This window comes from Manacus candei, unplaced genomic scaffold, assembly GCF_025592945.1.
Source record: "Manacus candei isolate 608988 ecotype Guabito, Panama unplaced genomic scaffold, ASM2559294v1 h1tg000008l, whole genome shotgun sequence".
Taxonomy (NCBI): domain Eukaryota; kingdom Metazoa; phylum Chordata; class Aves; order Passeriformes; family Pipridae; genus Manacus; species Manacus candei.
In genome coordinates, this window is record NW_026138056.1 from 2807778 (window position 1) to 2824499 (window position 16722).

The 16722-nt window shown below is 33.9% G+C and overlaps 1 protein-coding gene across 1 annotated transcript in view; it reads left to right on the plus strand.

Annotated features, from left to right (window-relative positions):
* The first annotated feature begins 15028 nt into the window (after positions 1–15028).
* Positions 15029–16722, plus strand: part of CDH19 (cadherin 19) — a 113596-nt gene continuing 111902 nt past the window's right edge. The window contains exon 1 of the mRNA XM_051773420.1: positions 15029–15141. The gene's annotated coding sequence lies outside the window, so the exon portion shown is untranslated. The remainder of the gene's footprint in view (positions 15142–16722) is intronic.

Consider the following 16722-nt stretch of genomic DNA (forward strand, 5'->3'; position numbering starts at 1 on the left):
TAGGTCCTTTTTGTCCTGTTCCATAATAAGATGACCTACATATGTCCTGTCACAGCTTTGGTGGAAATGTTGGGCAGTTACAAGAAGACTAAGCTTTATATTCCTGCTGTCTGAAAAACAGAGCCTAACAGCCTGAACAGTTGATTAACTTCTATACTCACTATTATCAAATAGTTTAATAACAGGTATCATTCCTTTCAAACTTGAAAAAGTAGCACTACAGTTCAAACATCTATAAATCATGGATTTGGTTTCCTTTAAGCAAGATAATAAACAAAACTAATGCTGTTAATCACCTAGACAATTATTTTTAAACATTAGGATCATTTATGTAATATATGTTCTGCTGCTGCAATTGGAAAAAAAAAGAGAAAAATGTGAATAACTTAAAAAAAAATAAAAGGAGGAAGAGAAGAGAAGAGAAGAGAAGAGAAGAGAAGAGAAGAGAAGAGAAGAGAAGAGAAGAGAAGAGAAGAGAAGAGAAGAGAAGAGAAGAGAAGAGAAGAGAAGAGAAGAGAAGAGAAGAGAAGAGAAGAGAAGAGAAGAGAAGAGAAGAGAAGAGAAGAGAAGAGAAGAGAAGAGAAGAGAAGAGAAGAGAAGAGAAGAGAAGAGAAGAGAAGAGAAGAGAAGAGAAGAGAAGAGAAGAGAAGAGAAGAAAAACATCTAAACATCTAGTCTTCCAATGTGGTGTTTGCACTCTGAAGAACTGTGGGATTCAAGACATGCATCTGCATTTCCTTATTTGATTGTTTCTGGTGGGACCTTCTTATCATTCTCATGAAATAAATAATCTTATTTTCACATATCTTTATCCTCTCATACATTAGAAAGCACTGAAATATAAGTTTTTGGTTGCATTCTGTCTTCTGTTCCACAAAAAAGCATTGCAAGATGCTGTATGAGTAAATTAAAGATCACGGGGAAAAAATGCTTTGACTTATGAGAGACTACTGACTGTGATCATTCTGTATGTTTAGATAGCTGAGATGTTCAAATAAGCAGAAATGTTGCTTAGATGCCAGACTGTTTTCTAGCAGCAGTAAGTGAATGACTTTTTCAGGAAAACCTCTGAAAAAGTTCTGATCACTAAAAACTGTTTGACAGCTCCACTCCCATTAGCTGTATTCTAAAAGTGTCAGGAGTAAAATTCATTTAAATAAGAAAGAGTTGGAGCTGTATTTGCAATCATAAGCTTACATTTTCTGAAGTTCATTCACAGTAAATACTTTTGCATGACATTTGACCTTTTTGTTGTCTGTGTTTAAAGGAGAAAATCATAGGTGATGTTATTGCTTTTGACTAGCTGGAACCTCAGACTTCAGAAAACTACCAAAATGGTTGAATTTAGATCATCTTGGATTCATTTACGGTTCACCTTGCTCTATGTTTGTTGGTATTTTTTATCTTTAAAAATCTGCAGAACCCTTTGACCAGGTATTTGAGCATATCTGCAGATAGGTAACCCTCTTCAACAGGGTTCCTTATTCTACTATAAAACATACAAGAATCATACCTCTTCTGCACTGCTCTGAATACTCTCCTACCCCTACTGCACCTCTCAAATTCCACAGGGGTTGCGTAAAAAATCAATGGGTGTTTATAACCAAATTAAAACCAATGAAAAGCCCACAGAGAATTTGTTGTGCTGTAATTACAGCAGTGAATTATATTTCTTAATCAGTGTGATTAAACTTAAAACAGATAAAACCAGGATTGTTCATTCTAGGGAACTTTTCAGTGTTTGGAAATGTATGTGCTACTAAAAATGTATTTAATTACATCTATACATTACTGTCATGAGTGAGAGAATGATTATTCTGAATAAAAAACTGTGCAAACTGTTTGTAAGTTTGTAAACAAGACAGCAGGACTTTCTTTTGGAATGTTGTCCAGAATTGCAAGTTTGCTCCTGTTTGTGTACAATACAGGGGGAGATAACTTTGAATGGGGCCAATGTTTCTAGTTTGAACTAGCTTAAATATGTCTCAACATTCTTAGATGCTCAAAATATCACTTGAGTATAATGTATATTCCTAACATAGGCCAGGTAAGGAGGTAGCTTACATGTAGTTAGCTACTGAAGATCTAGTCTTTCTATATAGTTTTTCTTTCAAAAATAAAAGACTTGTATTTCTTAGACTGTGACTTCCCCTCTAATGCCAAAAAAATTCTTTCATTAATTTAGGACTTTCATATGTATTTATAAATGCTCGTATTTGTTATGTCAATGTTTTTTTAGGGAGGTGGGGAGTGGTTGTATTGGTTTGGTTTGGGGTTTTTACTGCAGAGTTACTTGAAAAGCAGCATTTTTGAAAACTAAGGAAAACCTGCTACATCTGAGACAATGCAGCAGAGGAAAGAGAAAAAAGAATATTTACATCTCCACTGGTTCCTTTCTTTTTTTTTCAGTTGAAATTCCAAGAAATCACCCTTTTAAAATATTGAAGATTGAAGATCAAAATCCATAAAGCACTTGTATCCCATGAAACTTATTTCTGTTTTACATGATTAGAAATCCGAGCTGACAAATCATTGTTTCACAAAATGTCAGTAGTGCCGTGATTCAAGAATCAACTGAGCACTAACCAAAAATTCCTTTATAACTCAAAGATCACGGGAAAAGTGTGGGGGAGTAGAGTAGTATAAAAGGAAGGCATGATATATGACTTTCCTTATACCGTCAAATAAAAAATTATGATAATTGCCTCCATTTAAGTACTTGTTTCATTGTCCACCTTCATCTGCCAAACTTCACATATTTCTCTGTTAACTCATAGCAGAATTTGATGCTCACATCATTTACAATCCATGAGCAGCTATGGAAATCTGTTCACTTAAGACATATATTTTAAGTTATTGAAAGAATTTACCCAGATGATATAATTTACTTCTACAGGGCACATGAATAAGTATTTTCTTCATCTTCCCTTCTCATGAATCTTAAGAATATTTGCAGAGTCAGGATTGCTTACAATATTTTCTAAACAAAAAGGGAAAGTTAAGAAGAGAGTTGTTTCATTTTTAAGCAAGAATAAGTTGATTACATACTTTTATAATATAATTTCTAGTTTCAACAAAAAAAATAAAGGTTTAGAACACCACCACCAACAAAAAAAATCCAGGTTTCCCTTTTTAAAACCAAATGCTATGAAAATCTTCAAAATACTTCCTTTATAATTGTAATGTTGATTGAATTCAGTCTGTTCTAGGTAGAAGAAATATAGATGCAGTGTAGTTTAATAATATAACTGGTATATCAATAGAAGACAGAAACTCTTGGAACCAAATACAAATGTAAAATTCAAACTAGAAAATATTTTGTGGTATTTTAAAACTTCCTTACAGAATTTAGGAAAAAATAGTCATTTTTAAAAGGGACATTGCATTAGTAATTTAATAGCTACTATAGAACATAAAAACCCCCTTGATTATAATAGGGTTATAGTGTTAAACCTAACTTGAGGCTATTTAAGATTAAACTTCATCCTATTGGATTAAGAATTGAACTTTAAATTAAAAACTAATGATTGTTGAATATATATGTTTATAGTTTAATTATATTCCCGATATGAAACTAGGATATGAAAGTGGGAATCCAAGCAGAACTTATTACAGTATTTTCCAAGAAACCTTTTTAAAATAATTCTAGTGAAATCACACCTAACCCTGGCTAAGAAGGGAAGTTGAACCACAAGTATGATTAGATATACGGTCTGAATGATGACTCTCATAGTTTATTTCAAAGGCTGTCCTTCTGCTCTACAGCCTTAAATTCAAGAAATTAAAAATAATAAACCAAACCAATTAAAAAAAAAGTAAAACAAACAGCAAACTTAAAAACCACAGAATTGTCTAAGTTTAAGAAGATCAAGTTAAAAAAATAAACTTTTGAATTGTGTTTTGGATGAAACAACTTCTTAATGAGTGGCATATGAACTGTTCTTATGGCTGAAGAATGAAATAGATGCAAAACTTAGTCTGCCACAGTTTCATATACACATGAATGACCCTGTTTTTATCCTTGCACCACTCAACCTATTTTATTTCCTTCCAACTGTGTGGTCTTCAGACCATATTTATGATCTTTAATATACAATATAATATAAATATATTGTACTAATGATAAATTATATAGATACGATATGTGTAGAACACTTATGTCTCAATAGAAATTTTATTTCAGAAATGTTGGAATTTCTATGCTTGTACTGCTTACTGTATAATCTTATGTGTCATGGTTTTCTAAGAGAAAACCTATTTTTCCTTATAAATGTATAAGGCAAGCAAAGTTAGAGGCTTTTCTGTTCTGCAGTTTTATTGGTGTCATAGACATTGACAAGCTATATTGTATCGGGCTTGAGATTGAAAGTGTATCCTATGTTTTATAATTCATTTAAAGTGAATAATAATGAAACCACAGTTCTCCTCATTTCCCTAGTATTTCAGTTTTCCACTGTTTGTGCAAAAATTATGAACTAAATATACATTTTCTTGAACTTGTATATTTAAATTCAGTGACTTTCTTTAAATGTTTAATACTGCCAAACTCCTAATTTCGATTCCATATAAACAAAATCGGAAGTTTTAACCAAAAACTATAAGTATCTTGATAGAAGAAACAATACAAGTTTTTGTTTCACTTTATTTTCATTGTATATTTTCCAGTACTTTTATTTTAAAATGTCATTCCAGCTGAAATACAGTAAGTAATCAGAAAAATTGAGAACTGGAAAAATTTTTGACCAAAAAAAGAGGAAGCAACAGAAGTATTTTCTTTGGTCATTGTGACACAACCATTTAGAAATTTTTATTAAAATTATTTGGATTTAGATTCACTGTGAAGGAGTAATAGGTTTTAGTAACAGAATTTTATGTGTGCAAATATCCCTTGATTTTGAACCACACATTAAGTAAGTATAAACTTGAACATTGCATATTAAAATATGCAATATAAACATTGCATATGTCTATAGAAATTCCATCTCAAGATTGATTAAGAAAGTGTATGTGCAATTATACATAACTAAATAATACACATTCAAATATATATAGAATGATGTTGCTTCAAATGAAGAAAAAAATAAAATAATCTAAGTAATTAAAGCCTGAAAAAATGCATGATTTGTTAATGTATGGAAGAAATACAGAATAATTTATTCTTACTGAAAATTCTGAAAATACTATTTTATTTGACAAGCCACTCTCAATCTAAAACATAGTTATTGAAAAATATATATAAAATTAATTTCAGGTACTGTGTATGGTAGTTAATCTCTCCTGCACCTCTTGTGATTTTAGGGTGATGATTTTCAACTAAGAAAGTATTCCTGCCTATAACAAAGAAACAGGAGAGTCTATCTAGCAGACATTACACAAGAAACTAAAACTGACTGCAGATAAAATGTTATGAAATGCATATAGTAAACACACTGAAAGAAATTAGATTATCCTCCCATCACCTTTCTTTATAGAAATATGGTCCGTTTCTTGTAAGTTATAACAAGAGCAAGCACAATGTTTTCAAACAGAAATAATTTTTGAGATGATAGTATTCCTTAAGACACTGATCTATTTGATTATATTATCTAACCCAGAAAAGCAATCTGCCACTGCTTCAGAATTGCAGATGAAAAATAGCAATACTAGAAAATAAGAACGGACTCAGGAATAATAATAATAAAAATCAAAACCAAAACACAACCTATTTTTCTAAGCAGGGAAATCCACAGGAGGCCACAAAATCTGCTTTGCAGCGCAGAAAACACATATATACTCCACTTCTTCCTCCTAACAGCAGAAATCAAATACAATCAAAGAAATAACCAACTTGTTTTTCTTTCACAAAGAGAATTAGCAGAAACGATATGAAAAATATTTTAAAGCATCTCTTTTTACTTGAAGATGTTTTAGAATATTTTTTAAAAAGTTAGTGAAGATGAAAAAGTACTGTTAGACAAAAGATTCATAAACATCAAAAAACAATGCTTTCTTTCAAGCCTTTAATTTCCAGAACCAGACTCTGTCTATGCAACCACAATTACTTGTACAGAAAATCAGAATTATAAGTTCTTTTACTGGAAGTGATGTCAGCCTCATTTGCTGTCACAAAACAGAATGACCAGAAAATAACATCATCCAGAACTGAAAACAAGTTTGTTTTCTTCTCTACTTCATTTTTGAGTCTTAGGTGCAGAACCAATGTGTAAGCAATGCTAGAAAAATGAGGCATTTTTCATTTAGCAAGCAAAGATCCCAAGTTTAAGAAGCTGAGAGAAAGGAAGGAACTTTAGAATATGTGGCACAGTAAGTTGCAAAACAGCTATGGATGACCTTGCATGCTCCTAAAGCAATAAAAAAACAAACCCAAAAACCAAAAAAAACCAACCAAACCAAAAAAACAGTGATGTGGAAATCTTTCTGGAAATATGGGAAAATATTAATAGTACAAGCTACTTGTACTATTGTACAAGTCACTTCTTAGTGACTTCTAACACATGGAACTGGTGTAGGGGTGTGTGGATACATGAAGTGACAACACTTGTAAACTGCAAGGAAATAAAATTAGATCAAATAGAATACTATTTTTGCAAGATAATTTATGCTCTAAGAGTTTTAGAATTGAGGTCAAAACCCTTATTCTCAAAAAGTGCAAATATCTTCAACTATGCACCCAGCCTCATTTTCTATAATTTATAATAGAATCTGAAAAAAAGTTGAAGAAAATTTATCTTCATGAAGGGATATTGTCTAATTTGCAAGAACTTCCCACTCCTCCCCCCAGTTAACAACATTTTAGTTAAAAAAAAATATGTAGTAAATTAAAATAGAAAGGATAAGTTCTATTTTGTGCTCTGTCTTAGCCTTTTATGATTTAGGGAAGTCATTCAATTCCTCTAAACCTCTAAAATGAGGGACTAATACTTACGTTACTCATGAATGTTCTCCAACAGGGACATAGATTAGAAGAGGACTAGACAGTGTCATAGCTTGGAGATAAACTGTACTTCTTCATGTAGACTCGAAGAATTTTGCATTAACTGTATAAAATAACCACAGTGTGTTATACTACACTTTTGGTTTATGACCATCTTTTTAAGCACATTTATTCAGTTCTGTGAAATCAATACAAATGACTGGGGTGTCTAGGTAGTCTAACAGCATTATTTATAGACTATACCAGCAGCTGGGCACCAAGCTACCTTGCTTGATATGTCTCTGTCTTCCACTGCTCCAAGTGATGACTAATAACCAGGATAAATGAGGTTGCAAATGCATTGACATTAATCAAAGGAAAAGACAAAGGAAAGGGAAAGGTATACTGCAAAACAAAGTTAAATGAAAAAAATGTGTTCTGTAGGAAAACCAGAGTACTGCACAATATGTTGTAGCTACTCTCTCTGAACATTCCTATTCCATGCAAAGTATTTACAACCTCAGAATCAGGCTACCTTCACCTTCGTTAGGGGACTCTGCAAAGTTTTAGTGTACATGAGTATTTTTTTTTTTCAGTTTATAGCAACAAAGGTCCTTTCTTGGATTTTGATCATAGCAGCGTTGTATCAATTCTTGAAAAGATGTCCGTGATCAAATTTGTGTTACAAAATGAGGAAACCTAAAAATAAAAAGTGGTGAAATTCCAAAGCAGTATAAAAAATATTGCTTAACTCTGATAATGGTTTAGCAATGGTTTCCACCATTTGAATTTACAGGGAATAAGATAATCTAATACAAAAATAAACTTCAATCAAAAAAAATCCCCTAAACCAGAAATCAATGAGAAAAATAACTATAATGAAAACTTCAGGTTGAAATGAAAACTTTACAGTGGTCATGTTTTTAGGTCTTTCAGAAGACTTTCAAATTAGTAAGATATTGTTATTTTGTAAAGAATACCTTAATACATGTAGTATAGTGGATTAGGAAGGGTTAGAGATTTTTTCTATTTATTATTAGTCTAAAGGATTAACATGAGCAAACCTAGCAAAGACACAGCAAAAAACAAAGAATGTGCAGGGTGACTGACAGGTGTCTGGATCAATATGAAGTTTGAATGTTAATATCTGCTTTCTCTAGCAGCTTCACCATGGTTCATATGCAGACAAGAAATCTGCTGCCCTTTGAATATGACATTAAATATCACAGGAAGCAACTTGGCATTTTGTTAGTTCTCTTCATATCCCTCTTGGATGTTTGGTAATGAACTGAGATCCTCATGCCGACAGCAGTAGGGGAACCTGGTCCTCTCCAGATCTCAATCCAGGGACTTTTGCAATTATTTACACAGAGTTTGAAACACTGAATGTTCACAGTATGGGGGAGATATTATGAAAAACTGATGTCTTCTGAGAACTTCGGACATCAAACAGTGATCTGTATGATGAGGAAAAGTTAAAAAGGTAGTAAAAAAAAGTAGAAGTTTAAAGCATGTAAAGAACAAGCATGTAAAAAACTTTTTTTTTAAGTTTAACTGCTAACTGGAAGCATGGCATTTTATAGAATTAGGACAAGAAGATTTTCACAATTTTGTTCTAAATTTAACACTTTCCTTAGGTAGTAAAGTATCTTAAGCTGTAGATTTTAAGGTAATTGAAAGTTATATACTCCTTTCTGAAAGCTAGCATCTTTAATTGTTTTGGAAGACCAGTCTTGAAATATTTTTTGACTAAAATTGTTGTATTTGTCTATGCCAGAGTAATACATTCACCTTGACATATCCTGAGATGCTGGCTGAGAGGAGCAATACATATTCCTTTTTCTAAGTAATAAACAGGCTACAGATTTGTGTGGTTATGTGTGTGCCTCTGTGTGTTTTGCTCAGTATATCTGGAAATTTAACTGAGTGTTGAAGTGTTAGTTATTTAGCATGGAAAAATCACAACTGAAAGTGCTGGAGTGATGAATTCTCAGAGACAATCCACACTGTCCTGATCACTAATTCTATTATCATTACTATGAAATAAGGTAAAATTTTCTGTATTAAAAAATAAATATCATTTGCCTATTTTAATCTGGACAAACCAGAATTGTTAGCTCTCACATTGAAATTTCTTTAATTTTTTTCTAGGAGAAAATTTCTATGTTTAGTCTGAACATGCTACTCTGAAAAATAACTCTGCAAAGTAAAAACCCTCAGAAATTTAGAGATTATGCATTTTTTAAATCAGACTAAAATGAAATTGCTCATTAATCCCCCCCCTTTTTTTACTGCAGTATTGGCTGAAGTATAGTTAGAGTTTAAAGTAGCTTTTTATACTTGGGATAAACTAGGAAGAAGGAAAAATATGAAGAATTTGGTGCAAGTACTTACTGTGTAAGATGCACTGTGCTAATACTACCTTTGAATTTTAAGTATATGAGTAAACTTACCTATAGCAGTCAAAAAGCATAATCCATTAATCACTATAAAAGGAGCTAGAAAAACCTTTAAAATAGTCTTTTCATATGCAAGTATTTAATGGACAGATTCAGATGTTGAGAAGGATTAACTATTTTATCATATTTGCTACTGCATGCATGGATTCATACATAATTACAGTTAATTTCTAAAATTTTAAGAGCCATCGTAGTGGTCCCTTGGTGAGAAAGGTGGAAAAGAGCAAGCTGGAATCAACGGGCCATAAGGTGGGACTTTCCAAGAAGCCCTTATTTTGCATCAGCATGATGTAGCAGCAGCACCTGAGTACCCTGGGATGTCTGAAGGTGACAGAACAAAGATCTGTGAGCTCCTAAATCCAGAGAAAAGACAGAAAGACTAGAGCCAGACTGCTCAGAATAAAACCATAATTATTCTCAAGACATCATATCTATGTCCAAGGCAGCATTATCTATGATAACTGTTGGCTGCTCCTTAGTTTATCACTGTGTTTATACTGACTGTAGCTGAAGGTCTCACATGCAATATGTTATGCAAAATGGAAGATTGTGATAATTCTTTATATACTGTATAATAAACTAAATGAGATTGAAAAAAAAAACCAAACAGTGAGACATTTATAAATAGCACAAGAAAACAAGTGTTGAGTGTTCACTGTGCCTTTAAGCATGGCATGTTCCCTGCTGAAACAGCTCCCATTTAGTGTTTCAATTGGGAAGCAGCATGTTACAATTTATCTTTTGCTGCTTCCTCAATCTAGAAAAAAAGTAAATCAGTCAGAATAAAAAAGAGTTTTTGCTCTATATGTATAGTAACAAAATCATGACAAGAGAGATTGATGTCTCTAATAAAGAAATAAGTGAGGGAAATCATATCTTAGTTTTGCTAAGGCTGTACTCACTTTCTCTTTCTCAATGCTTCAGAGTACAATTTTGGGTTTGAACAAAAAAACCAAGGAAAAAAGAATTAACTCCTTCATCTAGAAATCAAAATTTAAGGCCATAAGCAGCCAAATAATAATGTAACTTTCATGATAAAAATGAAAATATTAAAGTATTCGTGTCAACACCCAGATTCCAAACAGACTGTAGCTTCAATGATCAGAACCTTTCCGCATGGTTACCTGACAACATCTTTGAAACAATTGAGGCATTGTAGAGGGTAAAAAAGGCTTATGGGGTTGTTTTATTTTTTGTTTACTTTTTTTTTTTCAGTGAAGAAGACCAACAAACCATTATCTTACAGCAATTGCCACACAGAAAGATGCATCACCTGTCATAATGAACAACAGGGAAGATTCTAGGTATCAAAATTTTCTTTAAAACTACTGATAAAGACATAAGGAAACATCAATGATGCAGTTTAGATGGTTGGTTACAGATACTTTCCACTTTTTACCAGTGTTTCAGTTTTACAATAGTGACTCAAATGAAATCATTGAAACTGACATTCACTTGCAAAAACATGGAGAAAAATTCTCCAGTGAAACTCTTTTAACATTTACCTTTTACCACTTAAACTCTTTTAAAGCAAAAGACTTTAACAGATTCTGAATCAGAAATGACTCTATCAAAAGACTCTGCAAAGACATCAAAAAAAAAAAAAAAGAGGAAAAAAAGAAAAAGACTCCTAACAGAAAATAAACCTTATTACAATTTTCTAAATTAAAACAAGACTGGGGATGAGTCATAAGAAGGGAAGCAAAAATAACCTGCAAGTAAGCATTCATCCATTACTGTCAGTGTAGTACCTCTACCCCCTTGTCTGCAAGAGCCTCAGAGACTGAAGGTCAATGTAAGGGAGCAAAGCTGCAGTGCACTCAGTCTACAATTGGAGAAATATGTAAAATTATTGGTCTGATGAGACTGCTTTGCTGAGCCCACATAGTTTGGATATGCTATATATAGTCATGACGCTCTTTTGAACTTATTCAGAACTTAAGACTAATGCTGATAAGGTCAGACAAGCAGACAATGTTCAATCTTATTTCTTAATCGTCTAAGTTTAAAAACGAATAATTATAGGGCATGTGAATTGATTATCTCGTATCTGTTAGAAAGCTTACGGGATGCTGTGTATTCATGCAAGTGTCTCTCAACCTTTTTGCTTTACTCATGAGTCAACCTGGGTATAGCAATAAAAGCCAGGTTTCCTCTCTATATTCAAGGACTCCAATCAAAATTGCTTCAGAAATTGTAGTGCTTTATGGCTGAGGAATGTTATTTCCAAACTAAATTTAAAATACTGTGACCTGGTAGTTTTGACTTCTTGAGTATCCCTATGACTATTTATTAAAAGTTTTTGGAAAAATCAAAACAGGACACTAGCATTTAAAGGACCTGTGTCTACTTCAATCTTCATGGCTTGGCATCTGCAGAAAGTCCTTCACTGCCCATCTCCTAATATCTATCTTGTCCACCTTTTCTGTGAACTTCCAAAGGCCTTTCCATGTGTATGAGTATCCTTCATTCTGTATAGGAGTGCTGTTCTGTTGTCTTATTTACTATTATATAAACATATTTTGGATACAGGTGAATAATATTAAAGGACAAAATAAATTATTCCTACTCAATAATATAAATGTGAAGTATATATTCATCACACACAAAGTCTAAGTTTAGAAAAAAAACTTGCAGGTTACAACCAGTAAAGGATAAAAGTAATGCCTGCCAGTCTTCAGAAAAAAAGAATAACTTCTAAATCATTTTTCCAGGCAAAGTATCCAAGAAAATTTTCTAAGGGAGTAAATCAAGGTTTCAGATTCTTTATGAGTCATATCCAAAGGCAGTTATTTTTTGAAGCAAACTGAACTCTGAATCTGCAATAAACCAGAGTAATCTCTAAACCATTTTATTATCAAGGAAGACAAGTGTAAATAAGCATGCATTGTAATTATTGTGTCTCCAAAGGCTTTCCCCTTGTTCTTATTAACATTAAAAATTCTTATACCAGTCTAAAGATTGGTATTGCATGGCAAATGCCCACATGACCAAACAAAATCTGATCAGAACCATAAGAAGTTTTTTGTATTCTCTGCATGTACATAATACAAAATGTCACCACCATATGTTCTCAATCTCTCCTACCATTGTAGTGATTCTAAAAGTCTGTAAAACCATGCAAGAAATGCTGGAATTAGATGACTGTTCTTCATTGACAATAAACCCAGAATTTTCAACTTAATTAAAACTTTTTTTTATTCTTTCTTTCTCTTTTTTCACAGATGAGTCTTGTGGAATATCAAGCACACTCATAAACTAAAACTCAGTAAGCATTCAATGTGTATTTCATTTAGAAACAATGAATTGTAAAAAAATCTGGTCACGGTAATTGTTAGATGTCGGAACACCGAAGAGTGTTTTGTAAGAAAACACACCCACCCCAAAAAACATGTTTCTGTCTTCATGAATAATATCAGTGTCTGAGAATACACTAGGAACTTAATACCCATCTGTTCTCTTCTTTACTATCAATACCCATCAAGTCAGAGAAGTTATTTTAATATGCAAAAAAATCAGTGTCTTATGAAGCAGTGTTAGGGCCACACAGGATTAATTGAAGCTGATGAACGTCAATAAAACTTAGAAATATGACAGACAGGTGAAAGCATATAGATATTTTCACAATTAGATTTACATTCCACATCTTAATTGTACCACTGATCTCAAAAATCTGCTGGGGCGCAATTGGTTTGTAATGCTGCAGATGAGAATCACTTAATGTCTATGACAATGGTGTGATTGTAAGCATCTCATCTAAGGCGTATGTCCTCCTATCCCTGCATAAATCTCTATCTATTTGTCTATTTTATTATCTATCTCATCTTATCATATAAGTGATAATCACATGGCTTCCCACTGCACTTAGTATTAATAAAACACTTGACAGTGTCTGAAATAAATCAAATTTCAAATGGACTTGAAACCTTAACTAACCTGCCAAGACTTTAGAAAAAGCATGTAGCTCAAAAGTGGAGGACATGGAAAATGCACTGGATTGCAGAACTTGCTATCTCTTCCCAGTTGTGCCCTGGCAACACCTCAAGGCAAGACTAAAGTGACTACTGCCATGACTTTTCATCCTTGTGCATGGAAAGAAAAGAAAGGGGGGACAATCCAGATCTAGCAGCAAACATGACAGATGACTGATGGACCTATGTTTCAGCAAATATACACAGATACAATGCAAGAATGATAAATAGCCTGTAGTTAAGCAGAAGAACAGTTCTCCTTGGCAACCTGCCTTTTCGTGATTGCAGAGAAACTATTGAAGTCCAAGGCAATAACAAAATCAACTCATAAGAACAAATTTGTATCAAGTATTTTGTTTACATATTAAAACTGGAAGCGAAATAAAAGAAAAAGAGCTAACTTCCTTGGACTTGAAAACATTGGTATTGCTTTCTCATCAACTTCCAAACTGTCAAATTAACAGAAAGAGTAAAGCCCTGTTTTCTTCTCCAGCAGAAGTGTCTTTGAGCAACTGTGAACCCAACCACTATGTCAGGTCCCAGTAATTTCATTTATGAAGCAAATAATAAGCTCCACAGTGTCAATGAGAAAAGGCAAGTTACTCAAAAAAAAAAAGTCAGAGTATAAGCCCTTAAATTAGGCACTTCAACACAAATTTTATGATACCATCCTAGCTTGAATTTCATCATAACGCTTTAGTCTTATTATCCAAATCATTCACTTAAGCATGTATATTTGAGGAGTCTTGGGATCCTACCACTGAGTGTTGGTCTCTCTCTTCCACAATTGTAACTGAAAAGGTAAAAGGTGAGCACAACACCTCTGTGACCTTGTTTGCCAAAATGTAGATTTGTAATTTCCCATGTGAAGGATACCTCCAGAAACTCCCACTGTCAAGGACAGAACAGAAATTGAGAAATTATTCCATCTTCTCAGCTCTGAATGCAAGTAACTTCCAAGAAGGGACCACAGAGATCCTGAGGCAGTCTGCTTCTTACAGGCCTCAGGTGTTTTTCTCACTGTCACAGCAGCCACAGAAAGTTTGCTTGGACATCATAGTGAGAGATGAGTCAGACTTCTCTATGCATCAGGAAGTTTCCTCATACCCAGCACTTCTGAAGATTGGACTAAATCATGCAGATAGGGTAGTTTGTACCAGAGGAGCTATCATGTTGTGGCACAAAACTATGTAGATATTTTTGAAGGAAAAAATTGCTTCTACCAAAGTGCAGTGTGGATGGAATTGCTGCCAGCAATTTATCTACAATGTGAGAGCCTCCTGGGTCTGAGATTTCAAGTTCGAATTCAATATCTTGAATCAGAAATGCCTGACTCTTTTTATTGACTGAAAAGTATAGGACAATAATGGTCTTTCCTTAGGCACCTTCTGACAATGAATAAAGTAGTCTCCTAATTAAGAAACCCATAAAGAATGCTAAAACCTACCATCTTACAGTTTAAAATAAATTTCATGCAAAACTTATATATAGTATGTTTACTGTCTGCTTAGTATTTATTTAAAACCCTTTCCCACTGCAGATGGGAAAGCTGTTTCTAACCACCAAAGACAAGTGCAAAACACTGGGGACGTAGAACAATTGACATTGTTAAAGGTAACAGGGAGAGCTTTCATTGAAAGCATACTATGTATCCCACAGATGCTGGTTATCTCCCAGTGCTGGAACTGATAAATGATGTACAGCACGAGTGAATGCTGAGACACAGCTACACAGAGAAAAGGGAACCTAAGTGGAATTCCTTGACAGCAAGAAACAACTCATTTTATGAAGAGAGCAGGTATGGCATTTATTTTTCCTTAGCACATCTGTCTTATTTTCTAAAACTGGGGACTTGTTTTTGACTCTCTCAGGGTTCTCTGTTTCGAGACATGACAACAGCAAACCCCTTGTTTCTTGGTGGCCAGGATGGGTTTACACAGGTATAGGTGTTGATCCAGAGCATATAAAGTTGGTCTTGTAAAGGTGTTCCACTCTTTGAGAAAGCAGTGTGTACTCAAAATGGGTTCTGTGATTCAATATGCCTCTCTGTTACCCCATCATCCTAGTTTTCTTCCTTTCACTTTATCTGCTCCTGTGTTTTTCTCAGTTTCAAAATGTCTGAGTTGTCCTAAAGAGCATCTCTGTTGTTTTGAAAGGTAGTACAGGTTTCCTAGATTGCTGGTTTTGGCTGAGGTGGAGTTAATCTTCTTCACATTTGCTAGTATGGGGCTATGTTTTGGATCTGTGCTGAACACAGATTTGATAATATAGAGATGTTTTTGTTGGTGCTGCACAGGGCTTACACAGAGCCAAGGCCTTTTCTGCTTTTTGCCACGCTGACAAGGAAGTTGGGAGTGTACAGGAGGTAGGGAGGAGATGCAGCCAGGACTGCTGACCCTAACTGACCCAAGGGATATTCCACACCATATGACATCATGCTTAGTATATAAAGTGCGGGGAAGAAAGAGAAAAGGGGGGCACATTTGGAGTGATGGTTGACCATAGGAAGCAATGAATTAATTCCTTGTTTTGCTTTGCCTGTGTGTATGGCTTTTGCTTTCCCTATTAACTTTTCTTTGTTTCAACCTTAATGTTTTCTAGCTTTTATCCTTCCAATTCTCTCCCCAGTCCCACTGGTGGAGGAATGAGTAAGTGGGTGCATGGGGTTTGGTTGATGGCTGGAGTTAAACCATGACATCAGACTAAGCTACCTCATATATTGAACTGTGTAAAGAGCATTTGCAACTAATTGAAAACACGTATACACTTCACAGATGAATGCCTCAGTCATTATCTTTCAATTATGAATCTTGGCTCGCTCTATTCTTCAATATCTGATTTTGAAACCACCTTCAAATCCTGACCTGTAAGCTCAGTAGCTTGTGTAAGATCTGGAAGATAAAGAACACTTTTGGCTCCGTATTATGTCAGATCCTATTTATGGGGAAACATAAAAATTATAGTCTATAGGGACTACAGTACAGCACATATTTAATAGAATAGGTATAATTTTATCAGAAACACCAGAGTTTGAAAGCAGAAATCAAAGAATTTGCAATATATTATACCAGGCTCTGATCTAGTTCCAGCAATAATAGGAGAGTCTTTAAAAGAAATCATAGTCCTTTATCCACTTTTCTCTTAGGTTCTGAACTACTGACAGAGTCAGTGTGACTCACTGACACTGATCCTGGAGTTACTGAGGATGTTTTAAACTCACCACGGTGTAGATGACAGTAGATCCATTTTAAGTGCTATCATTCAGCAACCATGAGAACATACAGACTTGAATACTTTCAAAAATTGTTTGTTTTAACAGTTTTGCTGCTGATGTTATAGTGGGATTTTTTTTGAAAAGTGTTTCTTTTTACGCAATTGC